At 50.5% G+C, this 19,809-nt stretch overlaps 1 protein-coding gene across 2 annotated transcripts in view; it reads right to left on the reverse strand.

Annotated features, from left to right (window-relative positions):
* LOC137341939 (serine/threonine-protein phosphatase 4 catalytic subunit) overlaps positions 1-19,439 on the reverse strand; it is a 63,733-nt gene extending 44,294 nt beyond the window's left edge. The window contains exon 1 of one of the 2 annotated variants that reach the window (XM_068005455.1): positions 19,342-19,439. The gene's annotated coding sequence lies outside the window, so the exon portion shown is untranslated. Of the gene's footprint in view, positions 1-12,163; positions 12,225-19,341 lie in introns of those variants that run through there. The other variant, XM_068005456.1, reaches the window with a different exon arrangement.
* Positions 19,440-19,809: the final 370 nt, after the last annotated feature.

Here is a 19,809-nt window from a genome sequence, read left to right on the forward strand (position 1 = left end):
CAGACCTGGACAACATCCAGGCTTGGGCTCATAAGTGGCAAGTAACATTCGGGCCAGGCAATGACCAACTCCAACAAGAGCGTGTCTAACCACCTCCCCTTGACATTCAACGGCATTACCATCGCCGAATCCCCCACCATCAACATCCTGGGGTTCACCATTGACCAGAAACTTCACTGGACCAGGCATATAAATACTGTGGCTTCAAGAGCAGGTCAGAGGCTGGGTATTCTGTGGCGAGTGACTCACCTCCTGACTCCCCAAAGCCTTTCCAACATCTACAAGGCACAAGTCAGGGGTGTGATGGAATACTCTCCACTTGCCTGGATGAGTGCAGGTCCAACAACACTCAAGAAGCTCGACATCATCCAGGACAAAGCAGCCCGCTTGATTGGCACCCCATCCACCACCTGAAACATTCACTCCCTTCACCACTGGCGCACTATGGCTGCAGTGTGTACCATCTACAGGATGCAGTGCAGCAACTTGCCAAGGCTTGCTCGACAGCACCTCCCAAACCCACGACCTCTACCACCTAGAAGGACATGGGCAGCAGGTACATGGGAACACCACCACCTGCACGTTCCCCTCCAAGTCACACACCATCCCAACTTGGAAATATATCGCCGTTCCTTCATCGTCGCTTGGTCAAAATCCTGGAACTCCCTTCCTAACAGCACTGTGGGAGAACCTTCACCACACGGACTGCAGTGGTTCACCACCACCTTCTTAAGGGCAATTAGGGATGGGCAATAAATGCTGGCCTTGCCAGCGACGCCCACATCCCATGAACAAATACAAGAAAAAATTCTCCAGTCCTCTGGCACCACCGTATCTATGGATGTTTGGAAGATTATGGCCAGTACCTCCGCAATTTCCACCCTTACTTCCCTCAGCAACCTCGGATGCATCCCATCCGGACTGGCTGACTTATCTACTTTTAAGTATCGCTAGACTTTCAAGTACCTTTATCAATTTTTAGCCCATCCAGTATCTCAACTATATCTTCCTTTACTGAGACTCTGGCAGCATCTTCTTCCTTGGTAAAGACAGATGCAAAGTACTCATTTAGTACCTTGACCACCCCCTCTGCCTCTGAGTGGATCTCCTTTATGGTCCCTAATTGGCCCCTCCCTCCTCTGACTATTCGTTTACTGTTTATGTGCCTGTATAAGACTTTTGAATTCCCTTTTCTGTCCTCAGATCATCGATAGCTTCAGATCAGAACCACTTCACCTGACGAAGGAGAAAGCCTCCGAAAGCTTGTGAGTTTCAAATAAAACTGTTGGACTATAACCTGGTGTTGTAAGATTCCTTACATTTTTTTTCAGTCAGCAGGTGCTGGTAATGGTTCTGATGCTGCCATTTACAGCTGCTGATCAATCTTTTGTTTCTTAACCTGTCCCATTCCCACCCTCCTTGCCCTGCACCATCATCCCTTTTGTTATTTCATCACTCGTGCCCTCCACCCTATCACAGACCTTCCCTTTTGTTCTTCCCTCCCCCCTTTCCCTGGCTCTGTACTTGCTCAAAAACTCTTTTAACATCTTCCAGTTCTGACAAAAGGTCTTCAACCTGAAACGTCACCTCTGTTTCTGTTTCTTTCTCCACAGATGCTGCCTGACTTGCTGAGCTTCTCCAGCATTTTGTTTTTATTAACGAGATATTTGGACAGGTGACCAAAAGCTTGGTCAAAGGGGTAGGTTTCAAGGAGCACCTTAAAAGGACAGAGAGTAGCAGAGAGATTTAGAGAAGGAATTCCAGAGCTTAGGGCCTAGGCAGCTAAAGGCGGAGCGATGGAAATCAGCGATGCACAAGAGGCCAAATTGGAGCAGCACAGAGATCTCGGAGCTTGTAGGGCTGGAGGAGGTTAAAGATAGGGAGGGGGCGAGGCCATTGAGGGATATGAACACAAGAATGTGAATTTTAAAATCGAGGCGTTGCTGTTCTGGGAGCCAATGTAGGTTGGCTTAGTTAAGATACAAGCAGCAGAGTTTTGGATGAGCTCAAGTTTACGGAGGGATGAAGACGGGAGGCCGGCCAGGAGACGATTGGAATAGTTGAGTCTGGAGGTAACAAAAGCACGGATGAGGGTTTTCATACAAACCCTTTGTTTCTGGCCTTTATTTCTAGGGGGATGGAGTATAAAAGCAGGGAAGTCATGCTACAACTGTACAGGTGCTGGTGAGACCACACCTGGAGTACTGCATACAGTTCTGGTGCCCTTATTTAAGGAAGGACATACTTGCATTGGAGGCAGTTCAGAGAAGGTTCACTAGGTTGATTCCGGGTATGGAAGGGTTGTTTTATGAGGAAAGATTGAACAGGTTGGGTCTATACTCATTGGAGTTTAGAAGAATGAGAGGAGATCCTATTGAAACATACAAGATTCTGATGGGACTCGATAGGGTAGATGCTGAGAGGATGTTACCCCTCATGGGGGAATCTAAAACTAGGGGGCATAGTCTCAGAATAAGGGGTTGCCTGTTTAAGATGGAAATGAGGAGGAATTTCTTCTCCCAGAGGGTCATGAATCTTTGGAATTCTTTACCCCAAAAAGCTGTGGAGGCTGAGTCGTTGAATACATTCAAGGCTGAGTTAGACAAATTTTTGATCAGCAAGGAGTCAAAGGATATGGGGAAAGGGCGGGAAAGTTGAGTGAGGTAAAAATCAGATCAGCCAAGATCTCACTGAATGGCGGAGCAAGTTCGAGGGGCCGAATGGCCTACTCCTGCTCCTATCTCTTATGGTCTTATAGAAAATAGGAGGATTAAGCCATTCTGCCCTTCGAGCCTACTCCGCCATTCAATATGACCATGGCTGATCCTCTATCTCAATACTATATTCCCGATCTCTCCGCATACCCCTTGATGCCTTTTGTGTCCAGAAACCTATCTAGCTCTTTCTTAAATATATTCAGTGACTTGGCCTCCACAGCCTTCTGTGGTAGAGAATTCCACAGATTCACCACCCTCATGAGGAGAAATTTCTTCCCTCTCAGTCCTAAATGTCCTATCCCATATCCTGAGACTGTGACCCCTCGTTCTGGACCCCCCAGCCAGGGGAAACATCCTCCCTGCATCCAGTCTGTCTAGCCCTGTCAGAATTTTATATGTTTCAATGAGATCCCCTTTCATTCTTCTAAAAGCGAGTGAACACAGGCCGAGTCGACCCAGTCCGAGTCGACCCAGTCTCTCCTCATACAACATTCCTGCCATCCCAGGAATCAGTCTGGTGAACCTTTGCTTCATTCCCTCTTTGGCAAGTATATCCTTTCTTAGGTAAGGAGACCAAAACTGCACACAATACTCCAGGTGTGGTCTCACTAAGGCCGTGTATAACTGCAGTAAGACATCCTTGCTCCTGTACTCAAATCCTCTTGCAATGAAGGCCAATATATCATTTGCCTTCCTAACTGCTTGCATGTTTGCTTTCAGTGAATAGTGTACAAGGACACCCAGGTCCCTTTGTACATCAACATTTCCCAATCTATCACCATTTAAATAATAACTTCACATTTATCCACATTATACTGCATCTGCCATGTATTTGCCCACTCACTCAACTTGTCTAAATCGCCTTGAAGCCTCTTTGCATCCTCCTCACAACTCACAATCCCACCTAGTTTTGCGTCATCAGTAAACTTGAAAATATTACATTTGGTTCCCTCATCCAAATCATTGATATAGATTGTGAATAGCTGGGGCCCAAGCACTGATCCCTGCGGTACCCCACTAGTCACTGCCTGCCACCCCTAAAAAGACCCATTTATTCCTACTCTGTTTCCTGTCTGTTAACCAATTTTCAATCCATGCCAGTATATTACCCCCAATCCCATGTGCTTTAATTTTGCACACTAACCTCTTAAGTGGGACTTTATCAAAGGCCTTCTGAAAATCCAAATAAACCACATCCACTGGTTCTCCCTTATCCATTCTATCAATTACATACTCAAAAAACTCCAGTAGGTTTGTCAACATGATTTCCCTTTCATAAATCCACGTTGACTTTGTCTAATCCCGTTGATATTTTCTAAGTGTCCTGTTTCAGCAGATGGGCTGAGGCAGGGGTGGAGACGGGTGATGCTACGGAGGTGAAAGTAGGTGGACTTAGTGTTGGAGAGGATATGGGGTAAGAAGCTCAGGGTCAAATAGGATTGCCAAGTTTGCGAACAGCCTGGTTCAGTACAGATGGGAACATTCAAAAATTGGTGAATCATGTTACACAAGAGTGAAGATCAAACGAATGAGAACAAAAGTCAGCAGAACTCAGGCTGAATATATTAGGTTGCAGTTATCCTGCACCTATCAATCTGAGTGTGCAGCGGTATCACAGAGTTACACCTTTCAGTAAATCCAAGCCTCAGGACATGAGCGCTACTGAGGTAGAGTCCTGACGGAACGAGCACTAATCATACCACCCAAAATCCTTTGGAAACCGGAGCTGCAAAGGACTGGAGAGTGACAAATGTTACTCCTCGGTACAAAGGGATTCCCCAGGTAACTGAAGACCAGTTAGCCTCACATCAACAATAGGAAACCTGATAAACTACTAGAAAATGCAAGGGATAACATTAGTGAGCACTTGGAAAGGTTTGGAACAGCCAACAGAGATTTGAGAAGAACAGTCAAGCCTGACATATAAATAGAGACTCGGCGCAATGTTTGAGGCCCATTGGCATTAAAGATAGAGTGATGGGAAGGATAGAGAGTGGGGTAAAATGGATGATTTTCAGACTGGCAAGATGTAGCCAGTGGAGTGCCCCAGGGATATGGAACCCATCATTCTCTATACAGGAGTATGATTTGGACATTCATCAAAACCTGCTCACGGCACCAAATTAGGAGATGTGGCGGAGAATGCAGAAGACTGCAGAAGAAAAGATAGGTTAGAAGAGTGGGCAGATGGGTGGCAAATGCAGTTCAGGATGGACATTGGGAGAAAAACACACAAACATACCCTAAACAGTATAATTTACAATGCACTGGAGGAAGAGGGTGATTCTTCAAAACTGTTTCAAGATTAAAATCAAAATTACAAGTGGACAAAGCTATTAAAAAGATAAATGAGATTGTGAGTTTTAAATGTAGGGGAACTGAATACAAAGCAGGAAGTGGTGTTGAATCTATAGAAGGCATTAGCTATGCTGGTGTTAGAGAGCTGTGTGAACTTTTGGACATCCCAATATAGAAAGGATATTGAAATCATGGAAAAGATGCACCATAGGTTTACTAGGATCGCATAGAAGATACAGCACACAAATAGGCCATTCGGCCCAACGGGTCCATGCCAGTATTTATGCTCCACACAGGCTTCGTCCCTCCCTACTTCATCTAACCTATCAACATACCCTTCGATTCCTTTCTCCCTCATGTGTTTACCTAGCTTCCCCTTAAATGCACCTATGCTAATCATCTCAACTATTCCTTGTGGTCGCAAGTTCCAATTCTCACCACTCTCTGGGTAAAGAAGCTTCTCCTGAATTCCCTACTGGATTTATTAGCGACTACCTTACATTTATGGCCCCTAGTTCTGGTCTCTTCTGCAAGTGGAAACATCTCTACGTCTACCCTATCAAACCCTTTCATAATCTTAAAGATCTCTATCGGGTCACCCCTCAGTCTTCTCTTTTCTAAAGAAGAGCCCCAGCCTGTTCAATCTTTCCTGATAAGTATATCTTCTCCTTTCTGGTATCATCCTTATGAATCTTTTTTACACCCTTTCCAGTGCCTCTATATCCTTTTTATAATATGGAGACCAGAACTGTTCATGGTACTCCAAGTGTAGTCTAACCAAGGTTCTATACACGTTCAACATAACTTCTCTGCTTTTCAATTCTATCCCTCTAGAAATGAACCCCAGTGCTTGGTTTCATTTTTTTTAAATGGCCTTATTAACCTGCATCGCTACTTTTAGTGATGTGTGTATCTATACCCGGGATGATACCAGGAATGAGAGCAGAACTGAAACACTGGAGCTTTATTGACTGGGAGCAGAGAAAGTTAAGGTGGACTGAATAGCAGCGTTCAAAGTTTGAAAAGAATTGAGGGGATAAAGATTGATTGGTCAGTGAATCCGTGACAAGGGAACATAAATTCAGATCAGTATTAAATGCATAAACGGGCAAGGTTAAGAAGAAACATTTTTCAAGCAAAGGAATATTAGAACTCAATGCAATGCCACCAGGGATTATTGAAGGTGAATTATTGATGGCATTTGGTAGAATTAAACACATTAAAGCAAAACTGTTGAAAGGTACAGGGAAAGACAGGGAAATGTGATTAGATAATACTCATATGGAACATTGGAGTGGGCAAGAACATGGCAGATGCAGTATAATGTGGATAAATGTGAGGTTATCCACTTTGGTTGTAAAAACAGAAAGGCAGATTATTATCTGAATGGTGATAGCTTGGGAAAGGGGGAGGTGCAATGAGACCTGGGTGTCCTTGTACACCAGTCGCTGAAAGCAGTTAGGAGGCCAATGGTATGTTGGCCTTCATTGCAAGAGGATTTGAGTTCAGGAGCAGGGATGTGTTACTGCAGTTATACAGGGCCTTGGTGAGACCACATCTGGAGTATTGTGTGCAGTTTTGGTCTCCTTATCTGAGGAAGGATGTCCTTGCGATGGAGGGAGTGCAACGAAGGTTCACCAGACTGATTCCTGGGATGGCAGGACTGACGTATGAGGAGAGCTTGGGTCGACTAGGCCTATATTCACTCGAGTTTAGAAGAATGAGAGGTGATCTCATCGAAACATATAAAATTCTAACAGGATTAGACAGACTAGATGCAGGGAGGATGTTCCTGATGGCTGGGAGTCCAGAACCAGGGGTCACAGTCTCAGGATACGGGGTATGCCATTTAGAACCGAAATGAGGAGAAATTGCTTCACTCAGAGGGTGGTGAACCTGTGGAATTCTCTACCACAGAAGGCAGTGGAGGCCAAGTCATTAGATGTATTCAAGAAGGAGATAGATATATTTCTTAATGCTAAAGGGATCAAGGGATTTGGGGAAAAAGCAGGAGCAGGGTACTGAGTTAGACGATCAGACATGATCATTTTGAATGGCGGAGCAGGCCCGAAGGGCCTACTCCTGCTCCTATTTTCTATGTTTATGTTTCAAACCACTTAGTAGAGAAGGACACTGGCAAGTTTCTCACTGCTTGCCCAGCTAGGACACCAACAACTTATACAGCATCTTTAACAAAAAGAGCATTTCAACTTCACAGAGAGGCACAAACAAAATAGCCCAGAAGGGAGAGGGGTTAGATGGGGCGATCAAAGGCTTGGCCCAAGAGATGGGGTTCTGAGAAGATTTTTTGAAGAAGAGCGAGGTGGAGAGGTTCTGGGAGGGAGTTCTAAGAACATGAACCAGATAGCTGAAAGCTCTACTGCTAATGATGGGGGAAAAGAGAGGTACAAAGGCCAGAGTGAGAGGAACGCAAGTGTTTGGGGCAAGGGAGCAATGCAAGTCAGTGAGGATGGGAGTGATCAGCAAGCGGGACAGACTGCACAGAGTAAAGTTTTGGAGAAGTTGGAATTCATGGTGTTGAGTATGAAAGTGATGCAGGTACAGATGAAGGTTTTGGCAACAGTGGGGCTGGGGCGGAGACACAGGTGGCAGAAAGCAGCATTTATGATAAGATACAGGATCAGAAACACTGCTTCAGAATGAACAGGACAAGGAGTGGGGTAAAGCATCACAATCACAGAGGAAGTTATGTGATTGTTTAGGCTCGTTTCAATGCTGAGAGACATTTAAATGCCAGACTGGAGGGACTCAAACAGTGAGTTACGGCACGGAGCTGGGAGGCGACAACACATTCTCAAAGACCTTGGAGAGGAAAGGCAAGTTGGAGCTGGGGTAGTAACAGGCGAGGATAGGATTGTTGAGGGGTTTTGAAAAGGAGGCGGGACCGCCCCCACACTCCGGCCGGAGACGGCCACCACCCCCGACTGGAACTCCCTCCCCGACTCTGGCCGGAGACGGGAACGCAATGCCCATCCCCACTCCGACTGGAGACGGGAACGCAGCGCCCCCCCCCCCCCCCCCCCACCAAACTCCAGCGGAGACGGGAACGCCCCCTGCAATTCCAGGCGGTGACAGGAACGAACGTGCCCCCTCCCCCCGGGCGGGGCATCAGTTTGCAGGGTTTATGTGAAGCTGAATGGGAATAACCAGTGACGGGTGAATCCTTCCAGGAGCCAAGATGATTTAATGATCAACCACAGTGCCCCAGTACTACAGACTCGTGTATCGGACCCTCGTGTCTGCCACTTGATTCCCAATTTCCATCACCAGGCATGTCACCTTGAAGCCACCTCAACCTCAGAGTCCCTACCTTGATCCCTCCTCCTAACCTAAAATAACCACCAGTTGGTCATGGGTTTGAGCCTTGCTCGTTGGACAACAGGTACTTGGAGGTCCTCAAAGCAACATGTTGTGCATCATAACTCAGCAAACGACATGCAAGTGCAATACCAGAATCCTCCTAACCACAACATGGACACGCCAAATCCCGCTGAATAGTGGTTCCACCAGTTAGAGATGAAGCAGCTCGCTGCATCGGCAACTCAACCATGGTAGTCACAAAGCTCTGGAGACATGAAACATAGCTTCCACTGCTGTTTTGGCTATATACTACAGTCCTATCTATCCTATAAAGGAGATCTTCTTGTGGAGGCAGAGGTACTAAATTAATACTTTGCATCAGTCGTCACTAGAGAAGAGGATGCTGCTATTGCTATCGTAGTAGCGATACTGGATAGGATAAAATAGATAAAGAAGTACGTAAAATGTTGGCAGTACTCAGTAGAAAAGTCACCCGGTCCAGATGGGATGCATTCTAGGTTACTGAAGGAAGTAAGGGTGGAAATTGCAGAGGCTCTGGCCACAATCTTCCATAGAAATGGGGACTGTGTCAGAGGACTGCAAATTTCACACTCCTGTTCAAAAAAGGGGTGAGTGATAAACCCAGCAACTGCAGGCCAGTCAGCCTAACGTCGGTGGTGGGGAAACTTTGAGACACAATAATCTGGGACAAAATTAATTGGCACTCGGAAAACTATGGGCTAATAAATTAAAGCCAGCAGGGATTGTTAAAGGAAAATCATGTTTGAATAACTTGATTGAGTTCTTTGATGAAGTAACGGAGAGGGTTGATGAGGGTAGTGTGGTTGATGTATATATGGACTTTCAAAAGACATTTGATAAAGTAGCACATAATAGACTTGTTGGCAAAATTGAAGTCCGTGGGATTAAAGGGACAGTGGCAGCCTGGATACAAAATTGGCTAAGGGACAGAAAGCAGAGAGTAGTGGTGAACAGCTGTTTTTCAGTCTGGACGGAAGTGTACAGTGGCATGCCCAGGGGTCAGTATTAGGAACACAGCTCTTTTTGATATATATTAATGACTTGGACATGGGTGTTGAGGGTATAATTTCAAAGTTTGCAGATGACACGAAGCTCTGAAATATAGTAAACAATGTGGAGAACAGTAACAGACTTCAGGAGGACATAGACAGACTGGTGAAATGGGCAGACACATGGCAGATGAAATTTAACGCAGAGAAGTGCGAAGTGATTCATTTGGGTAGGAAGAATGAGGGGCAATATAAACCAAATGGTACAATTTTAACAGGGGTGCACATACACAAATCTTTGAAGGTGGCCCTACCTCAAGGAACAGCACCTCATTTTTCAAATAGGCACTTTACAACCTTCTGGACCATTGATTTCAATAACTTCAGATCATAACACTGCTCTCATTTTTTTGGACAGCAGGAGCTGGTAATGGTTCTAATGATGCCATTTACAGCTCCTCCAGACCCATCTTTTGTTTCTTAACCTGTCCCATTCCCACCCTCCTTGCCTTGTACCATCATCCATTTTGTCATTTAATCACTCCTACCCTCCACCCTATCAGACCTTCCCTTTAGTTCTTTCCTCCTCTCCTCTTCCTCCCTTCCTTCTTTTCCCTGGCTCTGTACTTGCTTAAAAACTTTAATCTTCAACTTCTTCCAGTTCTGACGAAGGGTCATCGACCTGAAACATTAACTCTGTTTCTTTCTCCACAGATACTGCCTGACTTGCTGAGTATTTCCAGCATTTTCTGTTTTTATTTCAGATTTCCAACCTCCGCAGTATTTTGCTTTTGATTTTATATTTAAAAGGTGGCAGGACAAGTTGAGAAGGCTGTTAAAAAAGCATATGGGACCCTGGGATTTATTAATAGAGGCATAGAGTACAAAAGCAAGGAAGTTATGATGAACCTTTATAAAACATTGGTTAGGCCTCAGCTGGACTGTTGTGTTCAATTCTGGGCACTGCACTTTAGGAAGAATGTCAAGGCCTTTTAGAGGGTGCAGAGGAGATTTACTAGAATGGTACCAAGGATGGGGGTCTTCAGTTATGTGGAGAGACTGGAGAAGCTGGGGTTGTTCTCCTTAGAACAGCGAAGGTTAAGGGGAGATTTGATAGAGGTGTTTAAAATCAGGAAGGGTTTTGATACAGTAAATGAGAAACTGTTTCCAGTAGCAGAAGGATCGGTAACCAGGGGACACAGATTTAAGGTGATCAGCAAAAGAGCCAGAGGTGGCATGAGGAAACTTTTTTTTAATATATGCAGCGAGTTTTTATGATCTGGAATGCGCTGCCTGAAAGGGTGGTGGAAGCAGATTCAATAATAACTTTCAAAAGGGAACTGGATAAATACTTGAAGGGTAAAAATTTACAGGGCTATGAGGAAAGAGCAGGGGAATGGGACTAACTAGATAACTCTTTCAAAAAGCTGGCACAGGCACGATAGGCCGAATGGCCTCCTCCTGTGCTGTACCCTATGATACCATCCAGTTGTAGCCAGAGAATATCCTGCAATGGCTTCTCATCCCGCCCCATTACCTCAAGTCCCCCAAGGATCGATCCTTGACCCCGTTTCTCATCTACATCCACGACGTCAGGTTCCACACGTTCACTGACAACACCCAGCTCTACCTCACCATCACCTCCCTTGATCCCTCCACTGTCTCGGATTTGTCACACAGCTTGTTTGAAATCTAATATGGACAAGCAGAAATATCCTCCAATTAAATATTGAGAAGACCAAAGCCACTGTTTTCAGTCCCCGCCACAAACTCCGGTCCCTAGCCACCAACTCCATCCCTCTCCCTAGCCACTGTCTGAGGCTGAACCACAACCTTGGCGTCCTATTTAATCCTCTGAGCTTCCGACCCCGTATCCGCTCCATCACCAAGTCCGCCTATTTCCCCCTCCGTAACATCGTGCGTCTCCGTCCCTGCCTCAGCTCATCTGCTGAAACCCTCATCCAGGCCTTAGTTACCGCTAGACTCGGCTATTCCAATGCTCTCCTGGCCGGCCTCCCACCTTGCACCCTCTGTAAACTTGAGCTCATCCAAAACTCTGCCGCCCGTATCCTAACTCGCACCAAGTCCTGTTAACCCATCACCCCTGTGCTTGCTAACCTACGTTGGCTCCCAGTCCAGCAATGCCTCGATTTTAACATTCTCATCCTTGTTTTCAAATCCCTCCATGGCCTCGCCCCTCCCTATCTCTAACCTCCTCCAGCCCTACAACCCATCGAGATCTCTGCATTCCTCCAATTCTGGCCTTTTGCATAGTCCTGATTTTAAATCGCTCCACCATTGGCGGCCGTGCCTTCAGCTGCCCAAGGGCCTAAACTCTGGAATTCCCTCCCTAAACCTCTCCGCCTCTCCATCCTCCTCCTAATATCTCATGTGGCTCGTTGTCAAATTTAGTTTGATGTTGTTCCTGTGATGCACCTTAGGACGTTTTACTATGTTAAAGGCACTATATAAATGCAAGTTGTTGTCGTTCTTGTTCAATTCAGCAGCAGTCTTTTCAAGTCTCAGTTTCCTCTTCAGGGGTATGACTGTCATCAGCCTTCAGTATGGTAGAAGGACATATTCAGAATACTGGTGCCAGATACATTATGTTCCAGGCACCCAAGTCCAAGTTACCAGGCTTCATCAACAACAACAACAACTTGACCCTGAGATGAGCTTCTGACCACATATCCGTTCCAACATCAGGTGGTTTGGTAAAGAGACATGCCACTCTGGGGTACTCAATGACATGTCAGTTTAGCCCGTAGCCCACCCTTCTTCCCTGCAACCGCTTACCTCGTTTGCCCAATATCCACCTCACACATGAACCACAGGAGTCCCTTCTATCGCATATCCAGAACATCTGAACCACAAAGGAGAACCATTTGGACACATGCCTGACACACAGCTTAACATGCACTGTCATTGCAAAAATACCAAAACATCCCTTCACCAGCCCAGCCCTCCCAGAGGACTATATCAGGAGTGAAGTTGGCACCCACTAGGTTCCCCAGTACAGAGATGAATCAATAATTCAGACAGCCGCCCCCTGAATGTTCAATAAAGTGCTGATTACATATTTCAAACCAGCTCTGTAAAGTCAGGGGTGGTCAGGCTGAAACAGTATCGCTCTGGTCAGGGCACCTTGAATAGCAGCACGCACACTCATGAACAGGTACTTACCCCTCACACTCCCACCCCACCCCACCCCAGGTGTTTAGCCTATACACACCCCCCTCCCACCGCAGGTATTTACCACACACAGCCCCCACCCCTGGGTATTTACCTCACAAATCCCACGCACCCCTTGGATATTTAACCCTCACACATACACTCCACTCCCAGGCATTTATGCCTTCCTCCTGGGTATTAACCCCTCAAACCCACACCCCAGCCGGGGATATTCACCCCACCCCGTGGGTATTTACCCTGCGCGCGCACGCACCCCCCACCCCGCGGGTATTTACCCCGCACGCACCCCCACCCCGCGGGTATTTACCGCGCACGCACCCCCACCCCGCGGGTATTTACCCCGCACGCACCCCCACCCCGCGGGTATTTACCCCGCACGCACCCCCACCCCGCGGGTATTTACCCCGCACGCACCCCCACCCCGCGGGTATTTACCCCGCGCGCGCACACCCCACGCGGACACACAGCTCCACCCCGCGGGTATTTACCCCGCGCGCACACACCCCCCCACCCCGCGCTCGCACGCCCACCCCGCGGGTATTTACCCCACGCGCGCAACCACCCACCCCGGGTATTTACCCCACACACACCCACCCCCTGGTATTTACCCCGCCGACACACACCCACCCCCCCCGGGTATTTACCCCTCACACACACACCTACCCACCCACCCCCCGGGTATTTACCCCACGCACGCAACCACCCACCCCGGGTATTTACCCCACGCACGCAACCACCCACCCCGGGTATTTACCCCACACACACCCCCTGGTATTTACCCCGCCGACACACACCCACCCCCCGGGTATTTACCCCGCACACACACACCTACCTACCCACCCCCCGGGTATTTACCCCGCACACACACACCTACCTACCCACCCCCCGGGTATTTACCCCGCACACACACACCTACCCACCCACCCACCCCCCGGGTATTTACCCCGCACACCCCCCCACAGGTATTTACCCCGCACACACACCCCGGGTATTTACCCCGCACACACACCCCGGGTATTTACCACACACACACACCCACACCCCCCGGGTATTTACCCTGCACACACACCCCGGGTATTTACCACACACACACGTCGACCCCCCGGGTATTTACCCGCGCACACACACGTCGACCCCCCGGGTATTTACCCCGTGCACACCCACACGTCCACCCCCGGGTATTTACCCCGCGCACATACACACAGTCCCAGGTATTTACCCCACTTACACCCAGCTCCTTGGTATTTCCACAGGCCCCCACCCCTGGGTATTTATCAACGCACTCCACCCCCGGGTATTTACCTCACAAATCCCCCACACCACTTGGATATTTACCCCTCACACATACAATCCCCCCGGGCATTTACGCCTTCCTCCTGGTATTGATCCCACACACCCTCCCCACCCCCGGATATTTACCCCGCCCCACACACACCCCACCACCCGGGTATTTACCTCTCAAATTCCCCCACCACACCTTGGCTATTTACGCAAAGAGAACAGATCTAGCAACTCAAAAATGGGCATCCATGAGGCACTGTGGGCCATCAGCAGCAGCAGAATTGTATTCCAGCACAATCTGTAACCTCAAGGCCCGGCATATTCCTCACTCTACCATTACCAACAAGCCAGGGGATCAACCCTGGTTCAATGAGGAGTGTAGAAGAGCATGCCAGGAGCAGCACCAGGCGTACCTAAAAATGAGGTGGCAACCTGGTGAAGCTACAACTCAGGACTACATGCATGCTAAACAGCGGAAGCAACGTGCTACAGACAGAGCGAAGCAATTCCACAACCAACGGATCAGATCAAAGCTCTGCAGTCCTGCCACATCCAGTCATGAATGGCGGTGGACAATTAAACAACTAACAGGAGGAGGAGGATCTGTGAACATCCCCATCCTCAATGACGGCGGAGTCCAGCACGTGAGTGCAAAAGACAAGGCTGAAGCGTTTGCAACCATCTACAGCCAGAAGTGCCGAGTGGATGATCCATCTCTGCCTCCTCCCGATATCCCCACCATCACAGAAGTCAGTCTTCAGCCAATTCGATTCACTCCACGTGATATCAAGAAACGGCTGAGTGCACTGGATACAGCAAAGGCTATGGGTCCCGACATCATCCTGGCTGTAGTGCTGAAGACTTGTGCTCCAGAACTAGCCACGCCTCGAGCCAAGTTGATCCAGTACAGTCACAACACTGGCATCTACCCGACAATGTGGAAAATTGCCCAGGTATGTCCTGTCCACAAAAAGTTGGACAAATCCAATCCGGCCAATTACCACCCCATCAGTCTACTCTCAATCATCAGCAAAGTGATGGAAGGCGTCATTGGCAGTGCTATCAAGCGGCATTTACTCACCAATAACCTGCTCAGCGATGCTCAGTTTGGGTTCCGCCAGGACCACTGGGCTCCAGACCTCATTACAGCCTTGGTCCAAACATGGACAAAAGAGCTGAATTCCAGAGGTGAGGTGAGTGCGACTGCCCTTGACATCAAGGCGGCATTTAACTGAGTGTGGCACCAAGGAGCCCTAGTAAAATTGAAGTCAATAGGAATCAGGGGGAAAACTCCCCAGTGGCTGGAGTCATAGCTAGCACAAAGGAAGATGGTCGCGGCTTTTGGAGGCCAATCATCTCAGGACATTGCTGCAGGAGTTCCTCAGGACAGTGTCCTAGGCCCAACCATCTTCAGCTGCTTCATCAATGACCTTCCCTCCATCATAAGTTCAGAAATGGGGATGTTCGCTGATGATTGCACAGTGTTCAGTTCCATTCGCAACCCCTCAGATAATGAAGTGGTCCGTGTCCGCATGCAGCAAGACCTGGACAACATCCAGGCTAGGGCTGATAAGTGGCAAATAACATTCGCGCCAGACAAGTGCCAGGCAACGACCATCTCCAACAAGAGAGTGTCTAATCACCTCCCCTTGACATTCAACGGCATTACCATCAACATCCAGAAACTTATCTGGATCAGTCACATAAATACTGTGGCTACAAGAGCAGGTCAGAGGCTGGGTATTCTGCGGCGAGTGACTCACCTCCTGACTCCCCAAATTATTTTCACCACCTACAAGGCATAAGTCAGGAGTGTGATGGAATACTCCCCACTTGCCTGGATGAGTGCAGCTCCAACAACACTTAAGAAGCTCGACCATCCAGGACAAAGCAGCCCGCTTGACTGGTAACCCATCCACCACCCTAAACATTCACTCCCTTCACCACCGGCGCACTGTGGCTGCAGTGTAAACCATCCACAGGATGCACTGCAGCAACTCGCCAAGGCTTTTTCGACAGCACCTCCCAAACCCGCAACCTCTACCACCTAGAAGGACAAGGGCAGCAGGCGCATGGGAACAACACCACCTGCACGTTCCCCTCCAAGTCACACACCAACCCGACTTGGAAATATATTGCCGTTCCTTCATCGTCGCTGGGTCAAAATCCTGGAACTCTCTTCCTAACAGCACTGTGGGAGAACCGTCACCACACGGACTGCAGCGGTTCAAGAAGGCGGCTCACCACCACCTTCTCAAGGGCAATGAGGGATGGGCATTCAATCCTAGCCTCGCCAGCGACGCCCACATCCAATGAACTAATAAAAAAAAACCCACCCCAGGGCATTTATGCCTTCCTCTGGGTATTGACCCCTCAAACACCCCACCCTCGAGTATTTACCCCCCCAACACACCCCACCCCAGGGAATTTACCTCCCACACACACACACAGCACACCACCACCCGGGTGTTTACGACACACACAAGGGACCCCCACCACCCGGGCGTTTACGACACACACAAAGGGCCCCCACCCCCGGGCGTTTACGACACACACAAATGACCCCCACCCCCGGGCGTTTACGACACACACAAAGGGCCCCCATCCCCGGGCATTTACGACACACACAAAGGGCCCCCACCCCCGGGCGTTTACGACACACACAAAGGGCCCCCACCCCCGGGCGTTTACAACACACACAAAGGGACCCCACCCCCGGGTATTTACCACTCAAATCCCACAATCCCCCCTTGGATATTTACCCCACACACATACATCTCAACCCCCGGATATTGACCCCACACAAACATCCCAACCCCGATATCTACCCCCCACAACACAAACACCCGTGTATTTACCACACACACCCCAAGGTATTTACCCCCCACCCCCAGGAATCTACCAAACACACAAACACCCCACCCCTGGGTATTTACCACACCCCCCACCACTCGGGAATTTACCACAAACACCACCCACCACCGGGTATTTACACAGCCCACAACCCCAGGTATTTACCACAGAAATCCTTCACCGCATCCCCTCCCACCCTCACTCTCGCCACCCCTCCCCCTGGGTCTTCACCCCTCACTCTCGCCACCCCTCCCCCTGGGTCTTCACCCCTCACTCTCAACCCCCCCCAGATATTTACCCCTCACTCTCATTCCCCCCAGGTATTTACCCCTCACTCTCATTCCCCCCAGGTATTTACCCCTCACTCTCATTCCCCCCAGGTATTTACCCCTCACTCTCATTCCCCCCGGTATTTACCCCTCACTCTCATTCCCCCCTGGGTATTTACCCCTCACTCTCATTCCCCCCTGGGTATTTACCCCTCACTCTCATTCCCCCCTGGGTATTTACCCCTCACTCTCATTCCCCCCTGGGTATTTACCCCTCACTCTCATTCCCCCCTGGGTATTTACCCCTCACTCTCATTCCCCCCAGGTATTTACCCCTCACTCTCATTCCCCCCTGGGTATTTACCCCTCACTCTCATTCCCCCCTGGGTATTTACCCCTCACTCTCATTCCCCCCTGGGTATTTACCCCTCACTCTCATTCCCCCCTGGGTATTTACCCCTCACTCTCATTCCCCCCTGGGTATTTACCCCTCACTCTCATTCCCCCCTGGGTATTTACCCCTCACTCTCATTCCCCCCTGGGTATTTACCCCTCACTCTCATTCCCCCTGGGTATTTACCCCTCACTCTCATTCCCCCTGGGTATTTACCCTTCACTCTCATTCCCCCTGGGTATTTACCCTTCACTCTCATTCCCCCTGGGTATTTACCCCTCACTCACTCCCCCCACCCTGGGTATTTACCCCTCACTCTCACCCCTGGGTATTTACCCCTCACTCTCACCCCCCACCCCTGGGTATTTACCCCTCACTCACTCCCCCCTTCCTGGGTATTTACCCCTCACTCACTCCCCCCTTCCTGGGTATTTACCCCTCACTCACTCCCCCCTTCCTGGGTATTTACCCCTCACTCACTCCCCCCTTCCTGGGTATTTACCCCTCACTCACTCCCCCCTTCCTGGGTATTTACCCCTCACTCACTCCCCCCTTCCTGGGTATTTACCCCTCACTCACTCCCCCTCCCTGGGTATTTACCCCTCACTCACTCCCCCTCCCTGGGTATTTACCCCTCACTCACTCCCCCCCACACTGGGTATTTACCCCTCACTCACTCCCCCTCCCTGGGTATTTACCCCTCACTCACTCCCCCCCCCACCCTGGGTATTTACCCCTCACTCACTCCCCCCCCACCCTGGGTATTTACCCCTCACTCACTCCCCCCCCACCCTGGGTATTTACCCCTCACTCACTCCCCCCCCACCCTGGGTATTTACCCCTCACTCTCACCCCCCCACCCTGGGTATTTACCCCTCACTCTCACCCCCCCCACCCTGGGTATTTACCCCTCACTCTCACCCCCCCCACCCTGGGTATTTACCCCTCACTCTCACCCCCCCACCCTGGGTATTTACCCCTCACTCTCACCCCCCCCACCCTGGGTATTTACCCCTCACTCTCACCCCCCCACCCTGGGTATTTACCCCTCACTCACTCCCCCCCCACCCTGGGTATTTACCCCTCACTCTCACCCCCCCCACCCTGGGTATTTACCCCTCACTCACTCCCCCCCCCACCCTGGGTATTTACCCCTCACTCTCACCCCCCCACCCTGGGTATTTACCCCTCACTCACTCCCCCCCCACCCTGGGTATTTACCCCTCACTCACTCCCCCACCCTGGGTATTTACCCCTCACTCACTCCCCCCCCCACCCTGGGTATTTACCCCTCACTCTCACCCCCCCACCCTGGGTATTTACCCCTCACTCACTCCCCCCCCACCCTGGGTATTTACCCCTCACTCTCACCCCCCCACCCTGGGTATTTACCCCTCACTCACTCCCCCCCCACCCTGGGTATTTACCCCTCACTCACTCCCCACCCTGGGTATTTACCCCTCACTCACTCCCCCCCTCCCTTCCCCCGCCGGTTAACAGATCCCGAATGCGGTCACAAATCCACTGGAATGGCGAGTTCACCGCAAAAACCGGTAACAGGCAGCCCGCGGGGGCCCGGGTCCGGCCGGTAACAGGCAGCCCGCGGGGGCCCGGGTCCGGCCGGTAACAGGCAGCCCGCGGGGGCCCGGGTCCGGCCGGTAACAGGCAGCCCGCGGGGGCCCGGGTCCGGCCGGTAACAGGCAGCCCGCGGGGGCCCGGGTCCGGCCGGTAACAGGCAGCCCGCGGGGGCCCGGGTCCGGCCGGTAACAGGCAGCCCGCGGGGGCCCGGGTCCGGCCGGTAACAGGCAGCCCGCGGGGGCCCGGGTCCGGCCGGTAACAGGCAGCCCGCGGGGGCCCGGGTCCGGCCGGTCAGTCGGCCCGCGGGGGCCCGGGTCCGGTTGTATCGCTCCCTCAGCGAGCCCGGAAGCTGGCCCAGCCGAGACTGCGGTGAGAAACAGCGCCAAGCCCCGGAGAAACATGTTTACCTGATCCGCTGTGAGCGCCGCGGTAACTCTCAGCCGGTGCGTCTCCCACCTCAGCCGCGGCCTACAGGCAAGCGAAACTGCGCAAGCGCGCTCCGCGCAGTGGACGCCGGGAGTTGTAGTCCGCTGTTACCATGGAACCAGGATATTGAATCGGCACACGACTTGGAGTTAAAGGGACCGCTACCTCAGGGACCAGCCTGGAGTTAAAGGGACCGCTACCTCAGGGACCAGCCTGGAGTTAAAGGGACCGCTACCTCAGGGACCAGCCTGGAGTTAAAGGGACCGCTACCTCAGGGACCAGCCTGGAGTTAAAGGGACCGCTACCTCAGGGACCAGCCTGGAGTTAAAGGGACCGCTACCTCAGGGACCAGCCTGGAGTTAAAGGGACCGCTACCTCAGGGACCAGCCTGGAGTTAAAGGGACCGCTACCTCAGGGACCAGCCTGGAGTTAAAGTAACTGGAACTCCA

This window comes from Heptranchias perlo, chromosome 25, assembly GCF_035084215.1.
Source record: "Heptranchias perlo isolate sHepPer1 chromosome 25, sHepPer1.hap1, whole genome shotgun sequence".
Lineage (NCBI taxonomy): Eukaryota > Metazoa > Chordata > Chondrichthyes > Hexanchiformes > Hexanchidae > Heptranchias > Heptranchias perlo.